At 39.3% G+C, this 12103-nt stretch overlaps 1 protein-coding gene across 7 annotated transcripts in view; it reads left to right on the forward strand.

Moving 5' to 3' along the window:
• The first annotated feature begins 433 nt into the window (after positions 1 to 433).
• The window catches only part of LOC136885961 (PR domain zinc finger protein 5), a 48354-nt gene continuing 36684 nt past the window's right edge, over positions 434 to 12103 (forward strand). For 5 of the 7 annotated variants that reach the window (XM_068230467.1, XM_068230465.1, XM_068230464.1 and 2 more), the window contains exon 1: positions 434 to 674. The gene's annotated coding sequence lies outside the window, so the exon portion shown is untranslated. Of the gene's footprint in view, positions 675 to 1253; positions 1420 to 12103 lie in introns of those variants that run through there. The other 2 variants (XM_067158662.2, XM_067158664.2) reach the window with 1 other exon arrangement.

Below are 12103 nucleotides of genomic sequence, written 5' to 3' on the forward strand. Positions count from 1 at the left end.
TTAGACCCATTCATCCCGGCACTTTCTTTCACCTCTACTGGTCCACCAAACCACGGTAACAACAACAACAACAATAATAATAATAATAATAATAATAATAATAATAATAATAATAATAATAATAATAATAATAATAATAATAATAATAATAATGGTGGTGGTGGTGACCTAATGGCGATAGAATGAACGGCGAAGTCGTCATAAATAACCAGTCCCCAAGCCAGGAGAATTAACAGTATGAGGGGGTTGATTCTGAAAATCGAACCGGGGCCATTGGACCAAAAGCAAGTTTTTAGCCACAAAGCCGTACTTTAATCTGCTAAACCTTGGGCATCTCCACTGATCAGGGGTTGAGGATTGGAAGTAGCGGAGGCCAGGGCAGTAGGTTGTGAAAGAGCCGTGACAACACAACAGACTTCTCCGTTGGCTATTGGCTGCTGCTCCAAACGCTGAAGGCTTGACGTTCACTAAACCAACCATCGAAAAGGGGCAACCTAAGTCTAGTGGTAGTCCACATACACCAGTGCCCAATCTCTTTTAGTACCTCGCGTTCGTAGTGGGATTTTTTGAAGGCAGTCAAAAGTTTACTCCAAGTTGGCAACATTGACCGCATGGTACTTGCTGTACAACTCGGCTGTTTGGATGTTTCCTGGGACAAAGAAAGCATTTAGCAGGTAACTGTTCCTTACTTTTTTCTGCTTTTATTTCTCTCTATGGTATTCATGGTGCTTCACGGAGAATGTTACATTACACTGTTTCTCCCACACATCACTATCCGTGTTAAGGATTATGGAAGAAGTAATCAGTGTTGCGACTTTCTTGTTAGAATAACTTTCTAAAACATATCATGACGGGCTTGTTGCAGCCAGAACACATCGTTTCTTTTATTATGTAATCCCCCCCCCTCCCCTACCGCCCCTCGTGTGTTGTTTCTACTGTCCAGCCTGTCGTGTACAGTTCGTACGGGAGTGGGGGTTGAAATTTTTATAGGACTTTAGTAGGCCTACCAATCCTCTTGTATATCTTCTTTGGTCGCGGACTGCTGTTTTTTCTGTAATGTATAGACTTGCTCACGTCGCTTTATCTCCATCGAGTAACCAGCCTAGGGTTTTGGTTCGAACAGTGCGAGTAGCTGTACTCCGTATATCTTATTTGAATGTTCCCGTAAACATTCAGGAAGCAAATACGAAAGGCTTGTGCTGCTTGTTGTTTTAAGGGGTCTAACGTCGAAGGTCATCGGCCCAATACGAAAGGAAAGTTATGAGAAATATTAATTAATTACATATAAATGACATGTGTTGGCAAGTGGGGTGTTTGTTGCAGTCGATCCCGAAGTAACAAGCACGGAGGTGGGACAGCAATTCGCTGATTTCCAATATAAACATAACGTTTTGTTGGTGGATCGAAGCTGTCCTGAAGGTAGGACTACGATATTAATGGCTTACCCTAACCAAACATGAGGCGTTTAAATTTATTTGTCAATGTGCTGCTAATGAAAGAATTGTTGTAGTGTTATACGTAGTTAGGTTAAGAGACCCTACTTTGTTTTGTGTTTCTGGTCTTATCTTATCCTCAGAATATACTACTCTAATAATTTTAATTTTATTTGTTACAGTATCGTACTATATGGAAATAATCTGTAGTGAAAGTACTTTTCTTATTGACGCTTGTTAGAATAACTCCACTAATAGATACAATAGGCAACTTGACGTTTTTGGGATGTAGAGATCTGGAAAGGTTGTGCTGCCGTTGATGCAGAATTATTGGTAAGATAATCAGCTGTGTGGGGAACGATACAGAGAGGAACGTTATTGTAGTGGGCGATCTGAACTTGCCAAATGTTAACTGGGAAGGTAATACAAATGACAGAAGGCATCCCCAATGAATGGTGAATAAGTTATTATGGGAAGGACAGCTATCAGAAAGTGATGGAACCAACCAGAGGGGAAAATATTCTAGACGTGGTGCTGATGAAACCAGATGAGCTTTATAGGGAAACTGAAGTGCTAGATGGTGTAAGTGATCATGAAGCTGTCTTTGTCAGAATTGAAAATAAATGTATTAGAAATGAATATTGTAAAAATAGAACTATTAGGCAATACCATATGGCTGATAAGGGGAATGGGGACATTTTTAAGAAGCAATTATGATCAATGGAAAATGGTAAATACAAACATAAACAGTGTATGGGATGGGTTTAAAGCAGTTGTTGAGGAGTGTAAGAAACAGATATGCACCTTTAAAAGTGGTAAGAAATAGTATACACTGAGTGGCCAAAGATCATGGGGAGACACTGAATGTGATGTTAATAACGAGTTGCTCCTCTCCAAGCCCTCAAAACGGCAGCAATATGCAAGACATTGGCCCTACAAGGTGTTGGAATTGTTCTGGAGGGATGTGGGCCAACGCATCTTGCACTGCTACCCACAATTGGTCTTGTGTAGTTGGTGCGGGCTTCATAGAGCGTACACCAGCATCAACAGCATTCCATACATGTTTGATTGGATTAAGATCGGGGGATCTGGAGGGCCAATCCATGGTCGTAACTTCACTGGAGTGCTCCTCCGACCACCTGTGTGACACCACAGAGCAGTGGCATGGCGCATTGTCCTGTTGAAACATGGCATCTCCATCAGGATACTCTAGGGCCAGAAAGGGGTGCAGATGGTCTGAAAGAATGTCCACATAGCATGCATCTGTCAGTGCTCCCTGCAGCCAGACAATGGAGTCTAATTGCGACCATGAAAACGCCGCCCCGATCAGAACTGAGCCACCTCCCGCTTGGACACAACCTTGTTGACACGCAGGATCCATAACTTCATGGGGTATCTGCCACAAACTAATGCGCCCATCAGCTAGATGCAACTGGAACCGGGACTCATCGGACCATACCACACACCGCCACTGTTCCATGGTCTATTTCCAATGTTAGCGGGCCCTTGCACGTCCTTGAGCTCTGTTCTGTATTGAGATGTCATCAGAGAGACACGAGTTGTTCATCAGCTGGTGAAGCTTATGCAGTGCAGTTTGCCTCCTTACAGTCCTGGCAGAAATGGGTTCTTGACTCCCAACAGTCAACTGGCGGTGATCTGACTCACAGTATTCCGTTGAGTCCCCAGTATGGTTCTGCGGAGGTGAAATGATGTCCGTTCGTTAAACACCTGTGGTTTTCCCATGTGGCGTTTACGCGGGTTGTAACATTTTCTCTTCGATATCAAAGATCCACCCTCGACACTGTTGCCCTCATTTAACATTAGAAATTTAATCATAATTTATCTGTATTGAACTGAGTTTAGAAATACTTATAAAATCTGAAAGGTTCCAACTATTCAGTACAAAATAAAATGTTGTCTGATTGTATTACAACATAATCACATTATTAGCAGTACTAGTTTCGATGTTTTTACAACACCATCATCAGCTGTGATAAAGTAAAGAGAAACCGGCAATTAATATAAAATACATCTCAGCATTATTTACACAACTTGCTCCTTTACACATTACAGTAAATTGTAAATAGATAAAATTGACTTGTATTACTACCAGTTAACAAATTTATAGGTCATAAACAGTTAATAAACAAACAACATTAAAAAGATTTTCCATCTTAGGGTACTGAGTTCGATCACTTTTCTCAGTTGGTGTTGCCAAACTACCACTTTTACACCTTGCGTGTCATTTCAGTGTGTCTGATCTTCAAGATCAGAAATAATCACTAAGTTGAAAAGTATAGGTCTATATTCAATTTTGTTGCTATTGAAATTAATGTTAAACTGTTTTTCCATTAAAAACATATTACACCAGTAAAAACTCATTGTGTTGACATTTTTTATTTTATTTATTTATTCATGAAGCACAAGATACAGCTACACTGAGCAAATTTCACTTGCACTGTCAACAGACTATTTAACAAACGTAAACTTTCATAATAAAATATAACAAACAATGATATATACAATAAAATGTGCCATCTTCTAAAACTGGGTGCCAGAGGTCAAAGTGTTTTCTTATTATGCTTAGCTGTGTTGTAAGCTGATATGGTGGAACTGTAACAAGTATGTCATAAAGACTGTGCTTCTCAGTTCAATATTGGACACCTGCAAATGATGAAAACCCAATTAAACAAAGGGAGATGTATTACAAACCCTGTCAAACTGTTGAGCTTACTTTTTGTAGAACTCACCTCAAAGAGCCGTAGACCTAACTCGGGGGCTGTTACACAACGAGTGGGGCCTGTTCTGTGTCGTGTGCCATGTGCATGATGCCGAGAAGCGTTGAGGAGGGGTAGTAGGAGTAGCAGAAAGAGTCGCCTGTGGAGCAATAGTGAAGGAGGGGTCTGGTGGACGTTGAGGACGAAAACAATAAAACGAAAAACTATTATGTAATGCACAAAGAACAGTAGTATTTCTTGGCAATTTTAAATTTGTGAACAACGTAATCAAGAAATCAAATAAAACCCTAGGTTTTCCTGAAATTTCATTTAGATTAACCCTTGTTTAGTTGCGCAAAAATTATTACGTTAGTAGTCGTGCACAGAGGTAACCTCCGGGGCTAAAAATGCGCGTAATTTTCGTCCTTTGAGATGTTATTTTGGCATGTTCGTTTGCAGTATTCTTCGGTATAATTAAAAGAAACCCTTTTAAGTATTAGTAGGTTATTTGTACACAGTTTGTTTGATCTAAAATCAGAATACTGTAGACCTTAACTGTGACGAATGGTCTTATGATATTACCTACGACGAACACATCGTGTGAAATATGAAATAATATTTTTCTAAAATACGTATAGACGAACAGAACAACAAAGTCATCGACCTAGAAAATAAATAATATGCATTAAAATGTAAGGTTTTTTGCTTATTTGCACACAGAGGAAACATCCAGGTGATGTCACTTGTCACAACAATGATCCCGCACTCGCTCACAGGATGCACGATCGAGCCGAAATGCTGACAGGACGAGCCCAAATGCACAAGGAGAAAGGTATAGGGGTGGGGAGACCAACAGTTCAACTGAGAAGTTCAGTACCGTGCAAAATGTAATCGGCCCGGAGGAAATCTCCGTGAGCGACTAAAGGAAGGTCAAGATTGGCATTGAAATATTGATCTAAGTGTTTGACAGGGTTTTTAGTACATCTCCCTTTGTTTAATTGGGTTTTCATCATTTGCAGGTGTCAAATATTGAACTGAGAAGCATAGTCTTTATGACATACTTGTTACAGTTCAACCATATCAGCTTACAACACAGCTAAGCATAATAAGAAAATACTTTGGCCTCTGGCACCATTTTATAAGATGGCACATTTTATTGTATATATCATAAATGAATGTCAAGACGACGAGTTTTTATTGGTGTAATATGTTTTTAATGTAAAAACAGTTTAACACTAATTTTAATAGCAACAAAATTGAATATAGACCTATACTTTTCAACTTAGTGATTATTTCTGATCTTGAAGATCAGACACATTGAAATGACACGCAAGGTGTAAAAGTGGTAGTTTGGCAACACCAATTGCAAAAAGTGATCGAACTCAGTACCCTAAGGTGGAAAATCTTTTTAATGTTGTTTGTTTTTTAACTGTTTTTGACCTATAAATTTGTTAACTGGTAGTAATACAAGTCAGTTATCTATTTATAATTTACTATAACGTCTAAAGGAGCAAGTTGTGTAAATAATGCTGAGATGTATTTTATATTAATTGCCGGTTTCTCTTTACTTTAACACAGCTGATGATGGTGTTGTAAAAACATCGAAACTAGTACTGCTAATAATGTGATTATGTTGTAATACAATCAGACAACATTGTTTTCTGTATTGAATAGGTGGAACCTTTCAGATTTTATAAGTATTTGTAAATTGTTGACCTCAGAAACCTGAATTCGCGTGTAATCTCCACATTGCTATGACCGATGCGCTGTGCGCTGATGATCACCCCACGTTCAAAGTCAACTCGTGGCATGTTGCCATCTTCATGACACTGGTATCTGTGACAAGACTGCTCAGCTATGCCGCAGTGCTCAGGGGTTACACACATGGGACACCCCTTCCCGTGACTTTTGGCCACCCAATGTATTATAACAGCAAAATAAAGAGATTAAGAAGGAAGTGCAGATTAGAAAGAAATAGAGTTAGAAATGGTTCCAGGAGTGAGGAGAGATTGAAGGGCTCACTAGGAAATTGAATTCAGCCAAAAAAATCAGCTATGGATAACATGATGGCAAACATAATTGGGAGCCACATGAATTGTAGGGAGCAATGGAAAGACATGAATAGATACTTTAAGGCAGAAACAGGTTCTCGGAAGGACATTCGTGGGATCATTATTGAACAAGGGGAGTGTATATGTGAGGACTTACAGAAGGCAGAAGTTTTCAGTCAGCAATATGTAACGGTAGTTGGATATGAAGATAATGTTCTGGTAGAGGAGGCGACTAATAAAGGCAAAATACTCAAATTTACCTATGATATAAAGACATTTATAAAAAGATACAAAAGTTGAAAGCTAAAAAGGCAGCTGGGGTTGATAAGATTTCTGGAGATATGTTAAAGGCTATGAGTTGGGATATAGTGACATATCTGAAATAATTATTTGATTACTGTTTGGATAAAGGAGCTATACCAAATGAATGGAGAGTTGCAATAGTAACTCCAGCGTGCAAGGGAAAGGGTGACAAACATAAAGCAGAAAATTACAGGCCAGTCAGCTTGACATTTGTAATTTGTAAGCCCTGGGAAAACATTCATTCTGATTATATTAGATACATTTGCAAAATTATGAACTTCTTTGATAGAAGGCAGTTCAGGTTTAGGAAATGTTATTTCACTGAAGCTGAACTTGTAGGATTCCAGCAAGATATAGCAGATATTATAGATTCAGGAGGTTAAATGGACTGTATTGCTATTGACCTATCCAAGGCTTTTGATAGGTTAAATCATGGGAGATTATTGGCAAAAATGAGGGCAATTGGATTAGACAAACAAATGGTTGATTGTATGGCTACATTTCGAGAAAATAGAACTCAGAGTATTAGAGTAGGTGAAGCTTTATTTGATCCTGTAATTATTAAGAGGCGGGGGGGAATGGCACAGGGCATTTAATGTTTTCTTGTATATATAAATGATAAGAGTAAAGATCTCGGATGATGTTATAGAGTAGTAAATGAGTTGCAGCGACTGCAGTAGGAGATGGACAGCAGACAATGTTGTAAGTTTCACCAAGAAAAGTCCTCTGAGTTTTAAATATTGTGTTGATGGGAAACAATATACAGTACGTGAATCTTTTAGTGATACCAGGTTTTTAGGGGTGAGGAGTAAGGAGGGAGCTCTTCCCACTCCGGTTATACTGCCAACTGAATAGAAATGAAGTCTGCATTGAATCGATAGTATGATCGATTAATATGAATTTTCTAAACCTTTATTATCTTTAAACAACTGTGTCACACACACATTATATAACGTTATTTAACATTTCTCGATGCAAATCTTGTTCCTAGCATGAATTCTGTATTTTGGCTTTGCTTTGTAAACAACAACAGTAATAGTACGTAAAGTGTACGCCAGATGTCTCACAGCGATGCATAATCAATATTCATAGTTTGTGTTTCAAAGGTTGTCAATACGAATATCGAAGATAACCGAGGTCTACCGATTCAGCACTAGGGAGCTCTGGTATCACTAAAAGGTTTGCGGACTGTAAATACCTAGGCATAATCATATTAATGAGGTTGTCAAGAAAGGTTACAGTTCTCGTCACATGGCTATAAGAGTATTTAGGGGTTGTAGTAAGGATGTAAAAGAGACTGTGTATAAGTCTCTGGTAAGATCACAGAGTATGGCTCCAGTGTATGGGATCCTCAGCAGGATTACTTGATACAAGAACTAGAAAAAATTCAAAGGAAAGTGGCACGGTTTGTTCTCGATTTCCAACAAAGGAGTAGTGCTACTAAAATGTTGCAAACTTTGGGCTGGGAAGACTTGGAAGTAAGGAAACGAGATGCTCAACTATGTGTTATGTTACATGTAACTTGAAACCAAGCGAAATATGTCCCTTTTAATGTAGTGTTATAGCAGTGTGAACTTCTAACAACATATGAGTGAACACTGTAAGGAACTAAATCACAAATACACAACAATTGACCAAGATTTAAAGATTTTACATAATGAACAGAAAGGACCTTGCTCAATATACTTGAGAATATTGATATTGACCAATACAACAATTCCTCACACAACCTATATGAAATCAATGAGAAGAAATGTTTTACTGGAAACCTTTGTCCTGCTCTTCTGTCAACAATTTGTTAATAAAAAGGAGTTTCACCGTCGACGTTCCAGAACTAGACCCGCCCATCCCTCAATATCCCCCTCCCATACCTTACCCCACCTCCTTCCCCCTTCTGCTTCATTGCCTTACCACAACAGCTCTGACCCACTGTCACCTACACGCACTCTTAGTGTCAATAGTTATTACAAGATATTAGAATCATTCCGTATTGACGGTTTTCACTTTACAAAGGTGAAAAAATTGAGTGTATCCTCCTAATTCAACACATCATACATTCCATCATTAGACGGAGTAATCAAATTCAAACATATTCCGGCTCCTTTGAGCCATCTTCAGTGAAAAGGGGGGGTTTGAAATAATTTACAGAATACAAGCTAAAAAATGCCAAAAAACGTAATGAAGGAATAAATTAAAAAACAAACGAGCCTATAATCTGATCTGATCAGTTAGTTCTACATAATGCCCAACAGATGGCAGAACATGTCAGAGATCAAATTTGCACTCGAAAGTTAACCGGGATACTAAAAAAAAATTAAAATTCTCGCGCACCGTCTATAGACGGGCGTAGCACTGGTGGACCGGCCGCGTCAGCCCATCTATAGGTGGGCGTAGCACATATCGGGTTAATGCAAACAGGCCGGCCCGTATTAGGAAAAACATGACTTGGGAGTGACTTCAGATGATTACATTATGAAAATTAGGTCGATGCAAACTTCGCTTTTTTTTCCTACTCCCATTGGGATTCGCTTGAAAAAGTGTCTTTACAAGTTCGCGGTAGATAGTTAATCACGTTAGTATTTGATCCAGTATATACATATTTACATCATTAATACTGAAAATAATTCAGTTGCAAGGCTAGTCCTGCACTGCAAACTTACACCTACACAGGCTCTAATGTGTGGCCACCCGCACTGAAATTAAATGGCATAAAATGCCAGCGACCTCTATCCAACTATCAAGCTAATTAAACAAACAAAAAATTGTATTCAACACTGATTATATCGACACAAAGAAAGAAACAATACAAAAATCAGCCATTAAAACCTCACAAATCAACCCAGAAAGGCTTGAAAAAAACAAACAAACGTATGGGACCTGTAAAATAAAACATGATATATGCACATAATCTCCACATGTGGTCATTGGGATCTCCCACAGCAGGCTTGCACCTGGACATAAGACACACGACATATCTACCCCACGACGCTTTCACTCTCTCGATCAGCTGAGACATTCCCTAGTTGTCAAGGGGAGCGCAGATAACAGTCCAGACGACACTCGACTATGAAATGGCCTTGGGCTGGTGCATTCAACTACACACAAAAGGGAGCTTGCCGTTACCTGCTAGCCTTCACTTGGAGACAAAGATAATTCCTCAACACTCGCAGTTCCATTACTGCTCCTTTCATAAAATAACCTGCGATCTCAGTTCACTAACATAATCAATCACATGTCAATAAGGGCTTCAGCCTTTTTCATTTGAGTATACACATCAGTTTCCATAAATCCTGAGATCACCTGGGGCCAGGTTCTCGACCCTCCTCAGGTCCTAGCCTCCTTTAAATATCTCAGCCTAGCGTCCCCTTTTATGCATAACTGCACTCATGACTTCTCATGCCTTATACTAACCAGCCCCTAGGTTAGAATACATTTATCTTTGCGTGCTCTTCTGGCGTCTTATGTGGCCAGTCAGCTGTTTGTCCTGCTTTCCTTGCATAATAAAGACTCTAACTAGACAACGTTGAGTTTCTCCTTGATTCTGCTTCAAGATCACACCTGAAAATTCCATGCATTATAAAAAATATAATGAAATAGAAACTGCAGCTGTGAACTTATTTCCCATAGATAACTACCGGCGTGTAGCCTATGCAAAACAATGACCAGATCTTGCATGTTTACCACACAATGGAATACACTAAAAAAACCCCACATAAAACACTCCTATATCTATACTGGCATATCCTTAAACCCATCTAACTAACTGAAAAAATAACAAAGAAAAATCACAAGGATGCAACAACTCTGGACACATGTATATTTAAATTGAACTTAATGCAAATCTGTGCCGTCTAGCTGAAAATTAACTTTAGTAATTATTTACAACAGATCTGAACTAGTGTGTAACTATCACCCCAGGCTTGTGTCAAACTGAGCACTCATGATGATCACATGGCCACTGCGTCACCATGAACTTAGACCATCATCACGTCACTCTCCAGGATGCAGGAAGTCACTCCATCGACCCTTGGCGCTGCCTCCATGGTTCCGGGTTGGTGATGCTCCTGCAAACAGTTGATTTAGGCACTACTCCTTCACCGCTCGTAGCACACGTGTGCAAGATTGCCTACTTAATGCTTGGCCGTTAATTGACTACAGCCTGTAAGCAAAAATTAGTCCGTTTCGCTCACCATTAATTTGAGGGCACCTCAGCCCGGACGCAACCAGTCCTTCCCACAGCACAACAACATATGTGGATACAAATGTTCTCACGACCACGGACGCGAACTGTTATAGTTACTTGATTACACTGGCGCTAATTATTATGCATTTTTTTGCATTAGCGATTTTAAACCGTTCATAACTGTCCTTTCCGTGTTAGATGTCTCACCTGCACTTGGCGTCCCTATTACGACAGTTATTGGTAGAGGTATCTACCTTATTTTACTCCTGGATTGAATGATAAAAACTCAGCACAGGCATTGTGCAATAGCACAATCACAGTTACAGTTCTATTTGTCGCGGGTCTTAACCACAAGTAATCAGAACAAAGCGTCCACGGCAAATTATGATCTCGGCGACCGAACACGACCAGAATCAGATTCAGAATGAGTCTGAGTAACGAGTGCCAGGTGAGGAGTGAGAGGCGCTCCCCCTCTCCTCGGGCTTATAAAGACCCGTACACTTTCATTTGAACTTGGGGAGTCCCCTTTGATGAATACAATGTCAGTTGAACAACTGGTTGAGTTTGAATGAGGAGCCATTAATAATACGAGATATACACATTAACATTTAGTAGACACCAATAATACCTACAGGCATAAAAAAAATTTTACATCTGCCTTTCTGGACATATCAGAACTGTGGAATATCGGCATCATGACGGATTACTTTTATAAATATTACTTGTTTTTGAACATGCTGTTAGAAAGTTGGTTGTCCTGATGTCGTGGTATGGTAGCTCGCAGAATTCTCCTTCTAGCTCGTGATTGGCTGAGTTCGAAACTCGCCGGACAAAGAGTGCGGCAGCGGTTCCCCAGCAACTTCGTTCAAATTTAAAAAAGGTCGTTGTATGAAGCTGTGTACTGGCTGGTCCATTGTATTAGTGCGGTCCAGAATCCAACCGACTCCCACACAAAGCCATGTTGCTCAATGAGCCCACAGTGTTATGCAATAATTAAAATTATGTATCTGAAGCATATGACGATATGGTTCAATATCTCACCAATCAGTAAATTTGTTAACTATATTCATAGAGAAATATTTAAAGATGGCACTGTTTTATAGGTTAAATTTATTTTGCAAGTGCTTATTTTTATAAAATTTCTAATTTAAATTTGTCAAGTTCATTTTTATTTTGAGGGTGTTTGAACTTTTTTACCCCCCCTCCCTTGGGTACAGCCTTGCATTTCACCATTAGTAAAGTATTATAATACTCGTTTTAATTTTCACAGTGGAGATTGACTTCCGTATCCCTGCCCTAAAAATGAGGTAATTTGGTATAGAATCAATTTCCAAAGAGTTGTACTCCTCACAACGAACGTTCAAGATTATAGATTAAGTGAGATTCAAACAATGACCTTTCTGCTGTAGAAGTTGA

This window comes from Anabrus simplex, chromosome X, assembly GCF_040414725.1.
Source record: "Anabrus simplex isolate iqAnaSimp1 chromosome X, ASM4041472v1, whole genome shotgun sequence".
In the NCBI taxonomy this organism is placed as follows: Eukaryota; Metazoa; Arthropoda; class Insecta; order Orthoptera; family Tettigoniidae; genus Anabrus; species Anabrus simplex.